The 9,395-nt window shown below is 39.0% G+C and overlaps 1 protein-coding gene across 1 annotated transcript in view; it reads right to left on the bottom strand.

The window, feature by feature from the left end:
• The window catches only part of ltk (leukocyte receptor tyrosine kinase), a 92,600-nt gene that overhangs the window by 80,772 nt on the left and 2,433 nt on the right, over positions 1-9,395 (bottom strand). Inside the window, 1 exon segment of the mRNA XM_018683957.2 lies at positions 8,176-8,275. The gene's annotated coding sequence lies outside the window, so the exon portion shown is untranslated.

Consider the following 9,395-nt stretch of genomic DNA (forward strand, 5'->3'; position numbering starts at 1 on the left):
CTCCACAATCTGTCTGTGCTTTTGTTATGTATTTAAGCAATCTTAGTCTGTTCAAAAAATGATTTTGTTTAACTGCTTTTGTCATGGCTTTACGTGCCAGTTTGCGACAAGTGCACATTTTGCTGTATTGAGATGGAAAAGAGTGTTAATGGTGCTTGATTGAAAACACATTCATTGCCATCTCATTTACAACAGAGATGAATAAAAAGATTAACAAATTTCCTGTTGATTCATCTGATGTGTAGAGCAGCCACGATATCAGATGCTATCAAATGCCATGGTAGAAAAGACAGAAATGTTTTGTCTAGGTAGAGTTCTGCATGAGACTCAAACCCAGCCTTACCCACGTCTTTACAACCTGTCCTGGCTACTTCCAACTTTTGAAACTTGATACTGCAGGTTGAGAGTTAAGTATCACTGTTTGTAGTCAGGTTTGATACATCTACTGAACATTTGGGACGATCTAGATCTATATTCTCTGTCCTTTTATTAAACAGTTCATTCTTTAGCTGCTAATGCGGGTGTGTTTTTACTGTGCCCGTGTTCATAAGATTAACACACGAGAGCGCCTAAAATCCTTCCTTCACGAAGGCCATAACGCTCAGTTATTTTTCTTCTTTATAAAATCTTGCAAACATGAATTTTTATCATCTTGCAAACATCTGTGTGCTCTTGTTTCATTTCCGGAAGACATTTTGACTTCAAACACAGGGGAAACTAATAACATTAACAATGGCACTGATTTAAAATTGCTGCCGTGCAATACAAAAATTTATAATATAAATAGTTACATCTTTGGAAGGTCATAATTTCTGCTGATACGACTTGACTACAACAATACATTTACACTGGCTATACTGGTGAGGAGGCAACATGAGTATAATAACACAGAAAAAGAAATGGTCATGGAGTAGGTTGGTTGCAGACAATGTTAAAACAAATGAGCATGGACCAAGTCCTCACTTGGTGAGTGCTGTCTTTTGGATGTATCCACAAGTGTGCTTTGATGACTGCACACACACACACACACACACACACACACGCACGCACTTTCTGACACAGTGAGATATTGATTGTGTTTGCAGGATGCACAGGATGTTCATACTTTAGGATTTAGTCGATTGAGGCAATGACCCAGCTAAGCCCTGGGGCTGCATGTGTGTGTGTGTGTGTGTGTGTGTGTGTGTGTGTAAGTACATCACATCACACTGAGGGTGTTTAAGAGATAATGATTAACACAAAGCTCTTGTTCCAAGTGATCACTTCAGTATTGATGGTTTTAATGGGTTTATAAGCACATCCATACACCCACCACATCTCCCCTCATACACACACACACACACACACACACACATACACACAGAAAGTGCTCTTGGTCTAATTAATTAGTGTGCACTGACTCATTCACTCTGACCTCTTGTTGTATCAGAGAAATGTCTTTATTGTAGGTTAATGGCTGTAATGGAAAAGTGTCATTCACATTTCCACTTTTTCCACTTACACAGATGCTAATGTGTTTCTAACGTGTTCACAGGTCATGTAAACAGAGGTTAGCTGTTGTTCGGGGTCTGGATGACACATCACCGAACATATGACCAAATATAGAGACCTGTTAAGATGATAGAAAGGAACATTAGAAAGATCTCATCCATGATGCTATAAACAGACAATCTGTTATGTTTTTTGTGTTTGTAATTATCAATAGTAACTTATAAGAAGGTATAAAAGTTATGAAACACGTCTTCTTCCTAAAAGAATTCAAAAGCTTATCTTGGTTCATTTGATGTATGCGTATTTGAAAGATGAAGACCTCGCTCTGCTGCTGTTCACTTCGTTTCAATAATCAAGTGAGGACTGATGAATTACCAAACCTTTAGAGGCTTTAAAGGCGTCATGAAGCTTCATATATGTATGTGGGCACACTATATCTAAAGATAACTCTGTCAAGCCACCCTCATGAACCCACGAGGTGTGTGAGTGAAACTGATACAGAAGGAATCCACAAGTTGCTCCCATTCACCGTGTACAACATGAAGCATCCCCACAGAGAAAATAAAGGCATGTAAGGCGTTGATGGATGATTCAGTGGTGTACAGTGTCAACTCAAAGAGGTGATACAAGGACAAATCCTTTGTTGCTTTAGAGTGCGACTCGGTCTACAAACATAGTGTTCCTAGTGGTACTAAATTGTACTCGCATGGGTAATTGCTGAAATCTGGGAATGTGATGGTATCGCTTTAAGCTGCATTTATCCTTTTTTTTTGTATTAAAAAGGATCATCACATTACATGTGATGTGAAATGTTGCTTAGAGCGACAAACCCACAGAATCATCGCCCAACCCTCCAGTTCCTCTTAGCTTTACAGAGTTTTAAAGCATGTTTCAGCCCATTGTTAATTATGAAGGAATCAATATTAGGTCTGCAAAACCGAAACAATGTCCTGAAAGACACTAAAACGTTTCATAGAGCTGAGAGAAAATGGTAGAGTTGATTTCTCTTTCACTTCATCACTACAAGCATTGTAGCATTGTATTGTAATAATTAGGAATTATTCTTTAGTTATTTGTACAAACAGGTGTTTTTATGCTAAATCCATTTAGGTGTCACTATATCAACAGTTCAGGTGATCGCAGGTGCATATGTACAACATATAAAGTTCATTCCATTAATATTTGTCTGGTCTACCCTGACTGTAAACACTGTCTGGCAATCATTCAGGTTCATGAGCCTGACAAGGCAAATAAGGAACAGTGAAGTTAGATAACCCCAGACTGATGCTTCTCTTCTTTTTTTTCCTCCCCTCTCCTTCTCCATCTGTTAGTGTTTTCCTCGCCTCTCTGTTTCATTCCCCCTCACACACACACCTATCCAAACACACACATACACATAGATCACAGACAGCGGAAGTGGAGGAATTCCCAGGTGGCATCAAGCTATAAAAAAACCCCCGTCTCTTTTAAAACTGAGCTTCTCATCACTCGATGGGGCCTTTGAAATAGTAATCTGGTGAATCCTGAATCCTCTCTCCCTTTCATGCCTGAGCAACAACAGCCCCCTCAGATTTACACATCTCAGCCCCGGCTCAAGCAGCACGGCCCTCGTTAGCTGGGTGTTAAATATTTAATGCTCCCAAATCTACAGAGAAACAGTGAGACAGTGGACAAGAAAGAGCACGAATGGCGCAACATGACACAAACCCGTAGTGGCAGCGAGTTTGAACATGTACACAGCAGATGACGTAGTTTCAGGGTGTTAGTGCAAATAAAGTCAGTTTTACTGGCTCAGTAAAATATTATATGTCTAAATACAGGCACGGATGTATATTTTCTGTCCTCTTTCTGTCTGGTTTAACATACTTCTGTATGAACGGCCCAGTGAGAGTAAGCTCAGCACATACACACGCACGCACGCACACACACACACACACACACACACACACACACACACAGTAATGAACACACCAGCTCCTCAGATTTAATGTATTCAGTGTGTTCTTTTTCATTTTCAAACACTGAAGTCAGGGAGGTTCAGTCATAGGCATTAATCTATATTCATTAATAGAGCTTTTGTGAGATGTATATTAATAAATGCAGTTTATTTACATCCTGCACTCACAAAAAAACATGTTAACAAAGTCAGATGCACACAGGCTGAGCTATTTATACATGCATACCCCCCCCCCCCCCCCACACACACACACACACACACACACACACTCGAAAAGTTTCACATCAGCTACTTTGTAAAGTCACATTTGCATCTTTACCCTCTCTCACTCTGTCTCTCTCTTCTTGTTTTTCAACCTGCCATAAGAGTGGCCGTGGTCTGAAGGCAGGCTTTGTTAGCTGGGCATCGTGAGAGCATCATGTCCTCCCTTTAATATAATCAGTTTCAGTGAATTACGACAGCGCCTAATGCATTAGGACCTGGTGACACTCATTTAGTCCACTTAAGTCCCTGCATGTCTCAGACTTGGAAAGTTGGAGCAGAGAGCTGAGAGAGTGACAGCTGTCTAAACAGCATCTCTTCCCGGTGAGACAGGAGCATTACAATTAAGGATTTTTCACGTTGAAGGATTCTCGAGCATAAAAGTCTCACTCTAAAGCTGCCAAAGTCTCTAAAGAAGATCTCTTATCTTAACTCGAGGCACTCTCTGAATCTTAAACTACAATAATCTGTCTGCAGGGGATTTTTGAGGAGTTTTAGCATTGAGCTCAGTTTTGTCACATTCACAGTTTAACACGCTTGTTAATCCAAATACAAACCTAAGAGAGACAGGAGTGAACGTTCTTCCTCTCTTGCCTTGCTAGGACTTCAGTTATCACACCAATTATTGTGACAATTATCTCTATTTGGTCTGAAAAAAAGTGGGAAATGCCCATCATTATTTCCTAGCTTGATAAAGTGGACTAAAATGTGAGTCAGGAACATGCAGCCAATTTACATTTAAGTAGCTGAGACCATCAAATATTTGTCATTTCTGTTTTAACACCAAGAGTCTACAGTCAGGCACAGTGGTGCTTTGTGCTAACATGCTAATAACAGCATGCTAACATGCTCACAATAACAGTGCTAAAATGCTTGCGTAATGTTTACCATGTTCATCTTCTCAGTTTAGCATGTTAGCATGCTAACATTTGCTAATTAGCACTAAACACAAAGTACAGATGAGGCTGATGGGAACATCATTCGTATCATATTCGTAAAAAATATCTGACGAGGTGAAATTACGATGCAGTGAGATGGTAGTGACTCTACGTTATTATAATTAATCCTGAGAAACATAAATGTGTGAACTGAATTTCATGGAAATCCATTCAAGAGTTTGTAAAAACTTTAACTTAAACCGACAAAGGTCAACTTCATGGTGGAGCCAGAGGAAAAGTTGGGGGATCACCAAAGTCAGCAGGATTCATCGTCTGTGAACCACGAGCGTCTGTACAACATTTCATGCCAATCCCTTTTGTAGATGTTGAAATACTTTGCTCTGACCTGCGCTTGGTGCTAGAGGTAAAGTCAGGGCCACAAATGCCTGCAATGAATTTGTCAACTAATTGTGTTAGCTCTGCTCCACAAAACAAGCAAAACAAAACAAAACTCCAAAACAAACAAAAAACAAAACAAAACACAGATTATAACCTCAGCATCTTTATACTGTCATTATAATGTTACGACCCTTAAGAAAGTTTATTAGAGCTGAGAAATAAAGGGAACCAAAAAGAGACTGTTGATGTGGTCGATCATAATCCCCCTTTTTAGATTGAATACATGTAAGCAGAGGCCATATCAGTTCCTGTCATCATTTATTCATACTGAGTTCAGCCTCTGCCATAGCTATCTGATAGTGACGTGCAGTGTTTGCTCTTAGCATGTTAAACACAGTGTGCATCGCACTTTGAAGATACTCTGTAACTAATGCAAATGAGCAACACAACATTAGAAAGCTTCAAAGCCCACTTTGTTTGCAGCTAAAAGAATGATGATTCAGTGAAGTCAAGGCTGTCAGTTTATACAGGAACATGTGAATGTTACTCTAAGCCATTTAGAAAGCAACACAGTGATCTTAAATAATTTGTACACTGTCTCAGCCACTGAGGTCAGAAATATTTAATGTTAATAATCTTGGCTTGGAAAACCAGCTCCAATGTGTGTTGTTCATTAACTCAGAGACCTCATTAGCCACTTTCTTGGACGTGGTCTCTTATTCTTCCTGCAGGAACGAACATCTGATGTTCTTTGTGCTGCAGTCACTTCAAACTGGTTCTAATTACAGGACAATTGATAAGAACAGACAAGATTTTAGATCTGGGTGGAATAATTGACGAAGCCTTTAATATGTTAAAAACAAAATGAAAAGCAAAAGGTAGTTTTTTTTTTTCTTTGTGTCAGTGTGTTTATGGACAACATCCACCAGGAGCTACCCTGGTGGATTCATTTTTAATGATTTGACTCCTCTCATACTGACTTTTAACTCAAATGAAAGAAATTCATGACAGAATAATTTATCATCTTAAAAAATATTTTCTTTCATTTATTTCTTTTGTCTATTCTAAAAGGTAATTACTGTATTCTGTATATTGCATGGTATCAAAAATCTGTTTATACAATAACAGTATCACTGTATTTATAAGGATATTTTCTATTATCAATATATACATTATGGCAATGTACAGTGGTGGAAGTATTAAGATTTTTCACTCAAATAAAAGACTCAATATCACAGTTATGAGTAAAAGTCTCAGCATCAAAAACAGTTTAGTTATTAAATAAATGTAAAGCAGTGGAAAGTTTAATTCTCTCCTCTGAAATGTAATAAATTAGAAGTATAAAGTAACTGAAAATAGAAATACTCAGCTGGTTGAGGCAGACGGCCCTGAGTCTGGCTCTGCTCAAGGTTTCTGCTCATAGAGGGAATTGTGTCTCTCTTTGTAAATATTATAATATAAAGACTATGGTCTGAAAAGCCTCCAGAGATAACTTCTGTTGTGATTTGGCGCTATATAAATAAAATGACCTCGGTCCTTCAAAATTCTACTCTACTATCAAAGTGGTGTTTAAAGAGAGGCATTCAAAGGAGATCGTGTTTTTCATGCAGTATGAGAGCAACAAAAACTGGTAGGATGGTGATATAATCATATTACAACATATTACAATATAATTCTACTGAAGGTCAATAATCAAATAAGCTTTTATCTGATAACTGCTTGTCACTCCCATATATAAAAAATTAACTGCAACTCCAGAACAGATCCAGAGTCCAGATCAGCCTTCACATTAAAATGGCAATTAGCAGCCTGCTAAGAGTTTATAGTAAAGGAGTCTAATGGCCAGTTGGATGTTCAGGTCTAAATAGCAGACGTCCTCATTGGGTATCACAGCAGCTTTGAGTTTTTACTTCACAGTCTAGACTTGGCTGGACAGAAAATTGACTTTGTCTGTTGAAGTCATCAAGTCTTTTGGCTCCGACTGAATATTGACGCTGGTTTTGGCCGATCCACTTCCAAGACACCTGAGGTACTTAACCTCACAATTCTGAGATCAATAATCGCCTCCAATCAATGATGTGTAAGCCCTCTGTCCCACAGAAAGAGGCCTTAATCTGGGGACTCTTGCTCTTCCACATCTCTTGGTCATTTAAAGCTGCTCCAGTCTCTACCACATTCTAACACTGACACCAAATCAAGAGACGCTAACTCCACCAAAAAACACTGGCTCTGAATTAGATTTCAAGGCTTCTCTCATTAGCTCTGAGACGAATTTTAAAGCAGGGTTATTAGAGGTATAATCACGCCTAAAACTTCCCCTGTCGGTAAATGGTTCACACTTCTTTTTTGAAGCAGAAATAAAAACAAAGCACCCACTTATCTGCCAATTATTCACCTTCTTTATTTAAAGGATTTAATCTCTGAGGTATTTATTTAATTGCCCCTTGATTCTTTTTAATTTCCTGTGTTAAAGCAGCTGAGTAAAAGAGGATGACTCAGAGGAGATTAATTTTCTGTTCTGGGATGTTAAGAGTGTTGGAGTACTATTCTCAAGTGTTCAATATCCTAAAAATTTAAAAACGCTTTATTAGCTGGCAGAAGATTGATACGTCAACGAGACTACACAGACTGCAGAAAACCGGGTCCTGCAGAGGTTCTCTTTGCTGCACTACTACTTCTGTGGGACAGACTTGTAGGCTGATCGATCCTTCACTTAAACGGGAAAGTGGACTCAGACTGTTGGACGGCACTGTGGACCATTAGATACCTGGGGAGGTAGGTGACCAGTTCTAACATTTAGAAGACATTTAAATAACAAGCTGCTCCAGGACCCTACAGGTAACAACACACTGCTGCGCGACTGCCTCAGGTAAGTGGCAACACACACACACTCATATTTTTTGTCCGAAGTTAAGAAATTATTGTATGGATGTATTTGATGCTCTTAAATAGATTTTTCATTATGATATTCCCAAAGATCCAAAAATAGTCCCTCCAGCTGTACGCCCAGAAAGCTGTGAGGGAAGGACTAAAATGCCATAAAGTGTTTTACCATTAGGTGGTTGAAACCTGACCCACCCAATATACATCATTTGGATCCAAGAAGTGTGGAAACTGTATAAAATGGGGTAAATAACATAGTCATTAAGGCCCCAAAAGGCCAAAACTGTACTCCCCCCTCTCACATACCTCATCGCAGATATTCATAAATCATCCACTACAATCAACACAGAAGGAAATATGAGACGATCAGCGATGGTCCCACTGGGCTCGACTGTTGTGGCAGCAACTGAGAAAAAAAAAAAACAAAAAAAAACAGGTTATTTAAAAATTCACTCAGAATTTTTTTTTTTACAGCAGAGGAGTTTTGAAGAGGCTTAAAGTGGCAGGAATCAAACCTTTTTACAGTGTGCAAATATTCATGAAGTTCATTCACGTAAGCATCTTGGGAAAATACACATTTTCCATCAAATACATGTGAAATTTTTGGTTTGGTGTAATTTCCCTGTAGATAACTTTTTTTCCAATCACATTGGTCAATTTTGCAATTAAATTAAGTGGGGCAGTTTGCAGATTCCTCACTTTTGTGGCCAAACAATTCTGCATATTTCCCCATGAATGAGACCAAATCCAGACCAGATGTGGAGTGGGCCGTGTGACCAGGATTAGTACCCACAGGAGGTGCCATTGTCTTTCACTGGTTAATTACGTGCCAAGGAATGCAACTGGGAACAAGAATCTGGAGTAGCAAACGGACAAATAAAAAGATCTCTTAACCCGAAAAATCAGGTCAGTGCAGTTTATAAGAGAGCAGAGGAATGAATAAACAACATGACATAAAGCTGTCTGGTGCCAGTCAACGCTCTGATATGAAATGTGAAAATCTGGATGGTGGTGAAACTGGGAAATGAAAACAAATCAGTTTAATCAGAAACAGGAATTCACCTCTGCAATCTTATTTCTGCATGATGGACTCGAGAGTGTGTTAGAAGCCACAAGTTGGACGTTTCATAAGAAGTTAATGTTCTTGGCTGATTATGAGGTGGGATCTTTAAAGTATCACATTGCTATTATTTTAAACATAGTGCAAGAAGGTACATTTGTTGCCTCCCTAGAAGCTGCAGGAGTTTGGTGTTTGACTCAAAACATCTTGCTCGCGTTGAAAAAGGCTGACTCCACCTGTTGCAGGGACCAATACAGCAGCCACGTGACAACTGGGATAATTCAGGCCACTGTGGAATAACATGACATCAAACTGAAAAAGCATCGGTCTATTATGAAATTTGTGTGTGAGACATCTAGTCCTGTAAGAAACATTTCACACGTTGAAACAGGAAAGGTGGTGGGTGGATTTTACAGCTGCAGTAAAATCATAATGAAGCGTGTTGCTATCAAGCATTTAAAGTTCA

This window comes from Lates calcarifer, linkage group LG19 (assembly GCF_001640805.2).
Source record: "Lates calcarifer isolate ASB-BC8 linkage group LG19, TLL_Latcal_v3, whole genome shotgun sequence".
NCBI lineage: Eukaryota > Metazoa > Chordata > Actinopteri > Centropomidae > Lates > Lates calcarifer.